Raw genomic sequence first — 11,580 nt, 5'->3', positions numbered from 1 at the left:
TATATATATATATCTCTAAGAAAGAAAATTCATGAATACGTTTTCATAAAAGTGCTTGAAAAAAATTATTGGAATATCCAAGTTGATGGATATGGGTCAAAATTAATGACATAATATTTTTCTGATTAATAATACCTACCTAATCATATAAATCTATTTTATTCATACAAAAATAAATATCAAATTTTATTTCTTAATTAGAAATTMTATTAATTTCTCGTTACATTTCAAGAGTCCYCGTTTATTTGCCAAAAATGACCAAAGGGTTCAAATTCCATTAATCGTCAACGTCATCTATATAATATATTGTAAAAAAAATGTAAATATTAGAGAAAACTTCAGAAAATCCAAAGGATTTTTTATTTTGAATATTTTTAAATTAATAAATTATTAAACTTTCTCATTTTATAATAAATAAATTATTAAAATTTTACAAATTAGTTACTTATATTCTTTGAAAATAATCTGCCTAGCAATCTTTTAAAATTAAATAAAAAGCCCGATTAAGTTCGCCGATTAAATAAAATTAAATTCATGACCTCCTGGCTTGTTAAAGATAAAAACGGCCTCATGCTCATTAAAAGGTCATAGATTTAATTAAATAACAACCTTTAAATTTTATATGGATGGATGGAAAGATTGAAAATGTGTGGCCATGCATTCATTCTACACAAATTTCCGACATTAGAATTTAGAGAATAAATACATGGAAGCAGGAAGGGACTTAGATTTTTTTTTAAACGGTAGCACCATTTGATCATAAGAAAAATATATAGGAATTTTTTTCAAACAGTGACACCGTTTGACTATAAGAAATAAATATACAGAATTTTTTTTCAAACGGTGGCACCATTTGACTAAAAAAATAACACTAACATGATTCGGACTTGAGTGTGGGGTGGAATAAAAGTCTTGCAAACTAACTCTACCAAATAAAACTTGTTCTCATTGTAGTTTCAAAATACATACGATAAATCACAACAAATTAATAAGGTTGCACCATTCACGGAACCTAAATTTTTTACCCTTTGGCGAAGAAACGATACGGTGGGTGGCACTTAACTAGGTCCGTCTATGCATGGAAGATCTGATAAGCACAAAGGACATCTCAGCGTGTTCCTCAGCGTAATCGGAAGTATTTGAACCACTTCAATCAGTTGCAAAGGCACGTTATACATATATAAATCTGATTATGTCACAATTACGTTATATGTTAGACTAAGATTCCATCAAATCATAATCTTTTATACAATTTTCAGTATTAAGGRGYCGTTTACCTAAACACTTACCCGGTAAGCACTTACCGGTAAAATTCAACACTACCGTTTACTTACCGGGCAAGATTTTATTCACTAAAACGCATCGTATGCAACAATTTATSCCGGTAAGCGCTAACCATGGTAAGAGTCCTCATCCTYACTTACCAGATAAGACTTTCGATTCTTGTCTTTGATAAGATTATTAGCCCTTGCCATATTCATCCGGTAAAGTAAAGTGACTTGGTAAGCGCTTACTCGGGTAAGCGTAAACGGCACATTAGAATCAATGACATGAACCCAAAATAATATAGAGTCAAGCATGGTTATAAACACTTTAGATGCATAAACATTAACAAGATTGTTACAAAAGGCCTTATGATTGCAGATAAGCCTTTATCCATCTAATAAGTTTGGTACCTTTCATCGATTTATATATCATATTCTTGAACTATATATATGACAATGTAATTATACTAAGCAACAAAAAACGAATGATCGACTAATTAAGGTTATCAACACTCAAGAAGGTTGACGATGTTGACTCACCATATGTTGTCATCTCCAATTCCTTTGGGTACATCACTTGTTCGAAACTAGTTTGAACCGTAGAGGGAATGTGTGACATTCGGATACTTTGTAACTCTACTGCAACTTCTTTCATTGTTGGCCTATTTTTTACATTCAAATTCAAGCATCACATTGCAAGGTTGGCTACTGCCAAGAGCTCATCCCTGCTACCCCCCTTAATCACCATCGAATAAAAAATAGACATAACACAACCATCTTCCATAGCCAACAGAAAATGTGTAGCCAAAGTTCTATTTCCGCCAAATCTAGTCAGGGAAATTGGTCTTTATCCCGTCAAGAGTTCGACCAAAACAACTCCAAAGCTATAAACATCGCTTTTTTCAGTGAACTGGCTAGATTGGAAGTACTCAGGATGTAGTTTAACTAAGGTAGTCAAGTGAGTTTGATCTATTGACACAAACCTTGAAGTTCCAAAGTCTGAAACTTTGGCCCTGTATTTCTCATCCAAGAGAATATTAGTGGTTTTAATGTCCCTGTGATATATTGGAATGGAAGTTGYTGAATGCAAATAAGCAAGGGCTCCTGCAACCTCTGTAGCAATTTGTAATCTCATTTTGAGAGAAATTGGAGAGTCATCAATCCCATTGTGGATACGATCGTACGATGTCCCATTTGAAATGAATTCAGAAACTAGTAGAGGAACCTCGGTCTCCAAGCAACATCCCAATAGCTTCACCACATTCCGATGATTGACTTGCGAAAGAATGACCACCTCATTGACAAACTGCTCTAATTGGCTTTCATCCACTACCTTTGATTTCTTGACTGCCACAATCCTTCCATCAACTAGCATACCCTTGTAGACTGTACCTTGACCTCCTTGGCCAAGGATTCTGTTCTCGTTATAGTGGTCGGTCGCCTTCTCCAGTTCACGTGATGTAAACAGTATGGTCTTATCAACTAAAGACGAGTCAGCCTCTTCCTGTTGCTTTAGAAGTAGGCCGTAATGCGTTTAAAAAACCTCTTCCGACGTCTCCGGGCTTTGGTTTCCTTGATTACTTTGTACAACGCATAGATGATCGTTGTAAGAAAAAGCACCCCCATGCTTATGCTAACACCTGATAGAAGGAAGCCCAATGCACATAGGCAAATTAATATGGAGCATAACATATTTAATAGAAGTCGATCAATCTTCCCATATGAGACACTCCATCTTCGACTTTTTTATGATTTTTTGTTTTTATATTCAAATAATTAATATTGAAGAGTAAATCGGTCATTTATGTTATTTAAGCTGTTGATTTAGATAAAAAAAGTAAACAATAACACATATTTATCCAGACAGACAAATTTATCCATATATGACTTAATAAATTTTTTGATAAACAGACTCAAGTACTGGAATTAACATAACCCATTTTTCGAGCATTAATGGTGAAATTAAGAGCAGTCCCAAAAATGATAATCGAGGCTCATCCGAATTGGGTCGGTCAAAGCTCCTTCCAATGTTTAGTTTTTAAATGTGGGAGACTTAATGGGTAATCAACTATTAATCCATTAATTAGTATTAGCTTTATAAATCGGGGTATTTTYGTAATTTTCWTATATTGATATTAGTGTTGTTCACSGGCAGTACGACCCTCTAGACTCGACCTGTTAGAAAAAGCAAGCTTGGACAATTATTCTCGGCAAAATAGACCCATTGTATTATTATAGTTGATTAAATTATTATTATTATTATATATATATATATATATATACATTTGTATAACCAATACAACTCAATCTCAACCGTCCATTTAATTTGATAAATATGTGATTTCATAAAAGTTTTGATTGTTTTCTTAATATAAAGTATTGATCATAATTAATGAACTCTCATCATTTTCATAAATATCTCAATTAATTGGGTTGCATTGGTTATACAAATGGACATGGTTACATTTGAAATATACCCTATATATATATATATATATATATATATATATATATAATAACTTACAGCCTTATATTAAAAAGATTTAGAAGTGGCTTTGGGTTGGATTCCCTCAACTAAGTACCAACCGTCACCCAAATATATATAATATGCTATATGCTATATAGTACGTCTCAAATTTCGATCTTGAAATATTAGATGATAAATATTTTCTTATTGAAAAAACCCGGATTTTGAAAGTTGATAAATCATTGGAGAGAAAATGTTGATACTCCATATATTGTGAAACTATTTCTTTCATACGCTACGTAACTGATATCTWTTTTGTCTTATTTTATGTTCGAAAGAAATCATGTAATTTAAATGATTTTATATAACTTATGACTTTATATAAAGTTTTTCAAATTAAAAAAAAAATAAACTCATTAGCCAGTGGGCAAGTCCGACCTGTTTATAAGGCGGGTATCAACAAATCCATAAGCCTGCAAAAACGGGCTTAGTTTTGTTGTATTAGGCTCCTTGGACAAAAAGATTATGTTAGGCTTGGCTCGAGCCCATAGTTCATATGTAAATCATAAAGGTTCATATATAAATCAGTTAAAATAGTTCATATGTGAATTGCAAGGGTTCACATATAAACATATAGTTCATATGTGAATCACACATGTTCATATATGAACCGGTTTGACACTTATTTGTAAAAGTTATAAAGCTACCCCCCTCTATTTTGCGTAACCACAATTCTTTACTTCTTACCACTTCTCAAAATGACCTATGGCTATATATATATATATATAGAGAGAGAGAGAGAGAGAGAGAGACTTGGGATTAGAGATGGCCAAATGGGCCCGGCCCGGCCCGTAACCGTCGGAGGACTAGGCCCGGGACCGGTTGTGGACCACCGGTTATGGATTTTAAAGTTTTCTAGGACCGAGACCAGTTAAGACCGAAACCGGTTATGTAACCGGTTATAGGACCGGCCCGGCCCGACCCGGTCAACAAAAGTCAACGTGTATATATATATATATATATATATATATATATAACAAAACATATTTTTAAACGTATTTATAAAATTAAAGATAGATAGAAATATATATATATATATATATATATATATATAACAAAACATATTTTTAAACGTATTTATATAAAACATATTAAAAATNTATATATAACAAAACATATTTTTAAACGTATTTATATAAAACATATTAAAAATAACATATTACAAACATATTAATAACATATTAAAAATTTATTAATACACAAAAATCTGAATTTTTTTTTTTTGGCCGGGACCGGTTATGGGACTGGAACCGGGACCGGATTCATTAACCGGTTACCGGTAAGCTTGACCGATTACAAGGTATTTCACCGGAACCGAGACCGAGACCGGGACCGGTTATGGCAGGACCGGTTACCGCCGGTTTTTGTCTTGATTAGGACCGGTAGGGACCGGTTAAGGACCGGCCCGGGACCGGATTTTGGCCATCTCTACTTGGGATTATGTAAGACAAGGCTGTTTTCGTGAAGTTTCAAGTGTAAACATTGTGTCTCATGTGTCTTACGAAAACAGACTTGTCTCACGTGAATCCAACCATATATATATATATATATATATATAAAGAGAGAGAGAGAGAGAGAGATAGAGAGAGAGAGAGAGGAGGAGGGGGGGAGACTTGGGATCACATGAGACCAGCCTGTTTTGGTGAGACTCGTGAGACCACTTTTTTACATTTGAAACTTCACAGCAAAACGCTATGAAACCTTCACACACACACAAATTACATATATATATATATATATACACACACACACACAAATTACATAGACGATAATGAGACGTATTACCTTTGTCTTCTGACAGAAATTAAAAAAAACATTAAGATGAACTATAGTTTCATTGATGAAAGGCCTTAAACAATATTAGGGCCCAAAATTTTGAGTGACTTGAGGGTTGTTCAAAATCTTATCATASAGACGACTRAAAAGTCAAAGTCGTGCACATAAAAGTTGAAACTTGAAAGTGATGGACGCTTTCTATTTCAAGATTACTTGTGAAATTATTGGACAGTAGAACTACTGGTTTACTTCCATGATCATTTGATAAATTATTAAAAAGTTAATAAATATTTAAACATTTAGGGTCCTTTGAATTTGAATTTGAAATTGAATTCATTTATAAAAATCAAATCACTCTTTGATTAATTAATGTTTTAAACATATTTTAAAAGATTAATCCTATAAAATTCCGTGAAATACCAACCATTCAATTTCYATGAGATTGTCTATTAGAAAAATGAAAACACATTGTTGTCTTCGTCAAGAATTCTTTTCAGAATCTTTACGCATTAGTTTACGTAAATAAGTATCAAATTTGTATTGAACTCAGAAAATTATTAATATGATTGTCTTAACATGGAATATCATATTTTCCATTTTGTTTTTTTGATACATTATCGCTCTTGTTGTGAACAAGTTTGCTCGAGACTTGGTCAAACTGTCGATTCATGTTTGTCGACAGTTAGAAATATAGCACAATTTTCCATGTTAGAAGCTTTATATGTTAGGACAATAATAAACAAGTAGGAGCGTTTATTGCTTTGAATTTTTTGAAATCCAAATTGAATATAAATTATGRTTTGTCAAAACATATTATTAAATTTGTAATTTGATTTTCAATTCAGGTCAAAAAATCCATAAAAACCAATTTTAAATCCAAAAATCCAAATTTATGAACTCTTGTAAAAAACTTTTAGACTTATCAAGTCTTTGATGGTAGACACAAGATGTTGATTTTTGCTATGTTGTCCGAAGGGTCCAAATTTCATTTAGAAATGAAAAATTAAAGTATATCAGGAAAGGAGACGTATGTTTTCACAAAAAAAATACCATGTATAAGCCTACTACTGATGATATTTTAAAAGCCATGCATACCAGTTTCATGTTTCCCCTCAACTCATCGTAACATTTTCTATAGCATACAAGAATTTCTTGTATGCTTTATGCAACATCTCTTTCAACTTTCTTTCATTTCTCTTTTGACAAAATTATATATATATATATATATATATGTGTGTGTGTGTGTGTGTGTGTGGAGAGAGAGAGAGAGTGAGTGAGGAAGGATCATGCGAGAAGGCGAGAAGTTTATCTTTTTGATTTGTTTTGTTTTTATTTTTGGTTTATTAAGTAGAATAGTCTTCGAATTGATAGTATGTGGAATTGTGTTATCCCACGTACGACGAAGAAGAAAGTTTGTCTTCAAATGGGTAGTAGGTGATTCCGTGATTGGTTTTGGGTTGACTTGCATTTGTAGCCATACCATGATCCTATCACATAACAACTCTTCTTTTGAGTAATTGAGGCATTCAGGGTTGCATATGACCCTTCCAATCCCGGTGGTTACACTTGACCTCAATTCCCCAAACCCGTTGATTAGGTTGCAAGGTAACTATGATTGTTCATACCAATTTTCATGTATCTCGACTACGTCCTAAAATTAACAGTTAGACAAACCTTCAGTATCCTAAGGGGGGAGTCGAACCAAAGAGTAAACCCAAGGCCTTCTCAATCCTCGTGAGTATTTATGCTATAGTTAGGCCAATAGAGACGGTTTATCTTATAACATATTTCATTTGTACAACCAATGCAACTCCATCTTAACATGGACGGTTTAAATCAGGTTGTATTGGTTCTATAAATAAGATATGTTGTATTGAAACTAGTTATATGTCTATATAGGTAAAAATGTAAAATGGATCAACATATATATTTTATTTGCTAAAAATCTATTTGTACTAGGTATTCTTGCTTACATGTATTCAAAATTTACATAAGTTACATGGTACGGGTATATAACTAGCATCGGATGGACAAAAAAGAGACAAAAATGAAACACGATTGACATTTTTAAGTTCTTGATTTTAGATCAAGATGCACACCAGAGCATTGCGCGAGTACCTTACCAGTATAAACCAAACCTAAAGTTTCAAACATATCACATAACTTATTTAAACACCTTCTATTCATCCTAAGATATGATATGCAAATAGTATCAATATCATAAACATACCTATGTAATATTATAAATCGATCACATTTAACAAAGAATATTGAATACATGGTTTATCCGTTTGGTGGTTGGCTATTAATTTGAATATCATAACTATATACTAAACAATAAAAATTATAGCTTCATTCCAAAACAATCTAATAAGCCTACGTCTACATGTTATTGCTAAAATAAGTCGGACCATTTCCTGTTCTAGAAAACAATATGTTATTAACAAGAGACATCCACATAAAAACAAATCATACACAAAAATATGACCGAAGTGATGCAAATATACAACTTGATGATTATGAAGCAGTAACATGGAGCAGTAACCAAAATCATAACCCAAATCAATAACAAAATATAACCCAAAAATAGTAACAAAGTCGTAACCCAATACAGTAACCAGTAATCAAAACAATAACAAAAATTGAAGAGTAACAAAATCGTAACAAAAATATTAATCAAATCGTGACCCACATTTACATCAAGAACAAAAATGAAGAAGGAAGAAGGAGATCCATGAACAGTAATAAAATCGTACGTCGATTGATAAGAAGTAACAAAAATGAAGGAAAGAAGAAAAAAATCGAAAAAGTAGATCTATAAGCAGTTCGATAAAGGAAATAAGAAAAATTTTATATGAAGGAAAGAAATAGAAATAGAAATGGAGATCGTAACGTAAACATAAACAAAATCATACTTGCATCGCAAGAGGAAGAAGTCAATTGGTGGAGAGAGTCCAAAGGAGTGAGGYGTTTCGGYCGATGCARCATTAGATGAGAAAGATGATGAGGGTATTTTTGTCATTTTGAAAATCTTRGTTAGAACGGATTCCAATTCCATTTCTTTTATAAAGGAATGGTGAAATCCACATTTGAGGGAATGTTTGAAATTCAATTCAATTACATGGGTAACCAAATGTCAGAATGTAATTTGATTAACGAAATTGATCATTCTAATTCCATCAGATTCCGTCAAAATCTAGCAAACCAAACCTTCTTAGGTTTTAAAGAACTCAAAACTTCTATGCAGATATGTTATTTTTTTCTTTTCCTTTTTGGCAACTTTGCATTTATCTTAAACAAATACAATGGTATTATTTTTCAAATACAAATAATGTAATTCTTATAAACCATTTTATTAGGAAATAAATGAGATATTTATGAACAATTATCATGATTCATTTATAATTCAGATATATATATATATATATATNATATATATATATATATATATGAAAGATGATAATTTTTTTTATTATGATCATGTTTTAGATTAGAGAACAAAATAAAATCAGATATTTATTAGACTAGATGGAGGAGTAAGATTGATTTGTAAAGTTTGTTAGAATTGCATGGTTTGTAATTGAAACGTCTCCTATACATGTGTGTGTTTGTTTAGAAAATTCGAATAAAATGAATAGTAGTTTTCAATTATTTTTTTAATGAAAAGTTCAAAATTACCAATGAATTAGAGGCGTATATATAAATCTGCTGGTAATTTTATTTTATTTTTAAATAATTTAATAAAAAATTTAAAAACAAAATAAAATTTGTAAAAAATCTAATTAAATTACCTGCCAATAATCCATAAAAAATCCAACCATAATTTTAGTTATTAATTTAATTAATTAAGTTAAGGAAATTGAAAAAATTGAAAAAATAAGTGGCGGAGTTCCGGTGGAAATAGTGTTTTTCGCCGAAGGTTTTCCGGTCGGGAAATCCACCATAAATCCCTTTTACGGCGGATTTCTGASGAAATTTTTCGTCATAAAAACTATCATGTTTAGTAGTGAAAATGTTATTTGCAAAAGACACTTTGTATTAACTAAGAACGTGCATCAATGAAAATTATAATGCTTGCTCAAAGCAAAATGGCCATGGAAAAGACTAGACAAATAGAGGAGAAAATGTTAGAAATTCTGGGTGTTTCGATTGCTTGGATTATTGAAAGTCGTGATTTATTTTCAGATTGAAATATTTCGATGGTACAATCGAAACTTCAAACGGATAAAATTCAGTAATTTCGAACAGAGAATCAATTGTTATGAACTGTCAAAACCGGCAATTTCAGAACCACCAAACCGGGTTTTAAAATAGGGCCAAAAATCGGGTTCAAAATCATAAATTCGGATTTTCGTGCATTTTCCATATAGTAACATTAACCAGCCAGGGGCTCTGCCCCTTGGACCCCTTGGACCCGCTACCTGGTGTGTTGCCCTGGACCCCCGTTGTTTAGGGTTTTGATATCTTTGGTTGCTTGTAATCTTTTAATAGTTTTAGGTTATGAAATACAGTGAGTCTATGAATTTAAACAGTTTCCTATAAACTTATCTTTTTACAGGACACCCCTTTTTACAAAACATTTTTTAAAACAGTTCTCTATAAAATAGCTAATGCGACACTTCATATTAAAAGTGTCCTAAAAAACTATGTTAAGACATCCAACAACGTCTTATAAACTTATTTACAACACATTTAGATATGACCTTTTATTTTCTGGTCATATAATTTGAGTCTTAAAAAATAGTCTATCAGGTTGCTATGAAATTGATTACATTCTATAAATCCAATTTATTGTAGTGTTATTAGTCGTGATACAAGGGGACAAGATTTGAACACTTTGACACATCATAAGCAAACAACCAAACATAATTAGTACTCGTTTACTAATTAAGGGGCCATTTACTAAAGACTTATCCAATAAGTGTTTACCGGTAAAATTCAACACTATTACTTACTTACCGGGTAAGATTTTATTCCACGAAAACAACACCTTATGCAATAATCTACMCTATAAGCTCTTACCATGGTAAAAGTCGTCGTCTTCACTTATCGGGTAAGACTATTGTTCTTTGTCTCGCTCTTACCGGGTAAGATTTTTGGTCTTTGTCATATACATCCGGTAAAGTAATGTGACTTGGTAATCGCTTAACCGGGCAAGCGTTTGGTAAACGGCCCATAAGTCTAAAAATCAATGATATGAAACCAAGATAATATAGAGTCAAGCATGGTAACAAAACCTTTAGATGCATATATACTAATTAAATTGTTACAAAAGGTCTTTAAGAGTGCATATGAACCTTCATCCATCTAAGTTTGTACCTTCCATCGATTTATGAAATATTTATATATCATAACTTTTAACTATATATGGCAACATAACTTTATTAAGTAATGAAAAACGAATGACCTTTTTGTGTTATCAACTAATATTGTTATCCACACTGATGAAGGTTGATGATGTTGACCCACCATATGTTGACAACTGCAGTTCTTCTCTGTGCATCACTTGTTCGAAATTAGTTTGAACCTTTGAGGGAACGTGCGATATTTGGATGCTTTCTAACTTTATCGCAACTTCTTTCATTGTTGGCCTATTTTTCCCGTTAAAATTCAAGCATCGCATTGCAAGGTCGGCTACTGCCAAGAGCTCATCTCTGCTACCCCCCTTAATCACCATAGAATCAAAAATAGACATAACACGACCATCTTCCATAGCCAACAGAAAATGTGCAGCYAAACTTCTATTTTCGCCAAATCTAGTCAGGGAAATCGGTCTTTCTCCCGTCAGGAGTTCGACCAAAACAACTCCGAAACTATAAACACTACAACAAAAACAAGTTTATAGGACATTTTTTTGGGACATTTTTCAAGACCCGTCCTTTAAAATGGGCTAATACGACACATTATTTTATAAGTCCTATTTGATTTAAATTTAATAGAACTCTTATTTTTGATGTCTTATTAAGTTCTCTTAGTGTCCTATCATGTAGTCTAATACGACACTTTTCAATG

At 32.1% G+C, this 11,580-nt stretch overlaps 1 pseudogene; it reads right to left on the bottom strand.

The window, feature by feature from the left end:
- Nucleotides 1-1,547: 1,547 nt before the first annotated feature.
- LOC112504313 overlaps nt 1,548-11,580 on the bottom strand; it is a 17,918-nt pseudogene continuing 7,885 nt past the window's right edge.

Source organism: Cynara cardunculus, unplaced genomic scaffold (genome assembly GCF_001531365.2).
Source record: "Cynara cardunculus var. scolymus isolate 2C unplaced genomic scaffold, CcrdV1 Un_Scaffold_5185, whole genome shotgun sequence".
Lineage (NCBI taxonomy): Eukaryota > Viridiplantae > Streptophyta > Magnoliopsida > Asterales > Asteraceae > Cynara > Cynara cardunculus.
Note: the sequence above shows the minus strand (reverse complement) of the source record. Positions and strands in the feature narration are given on the sequence as shown.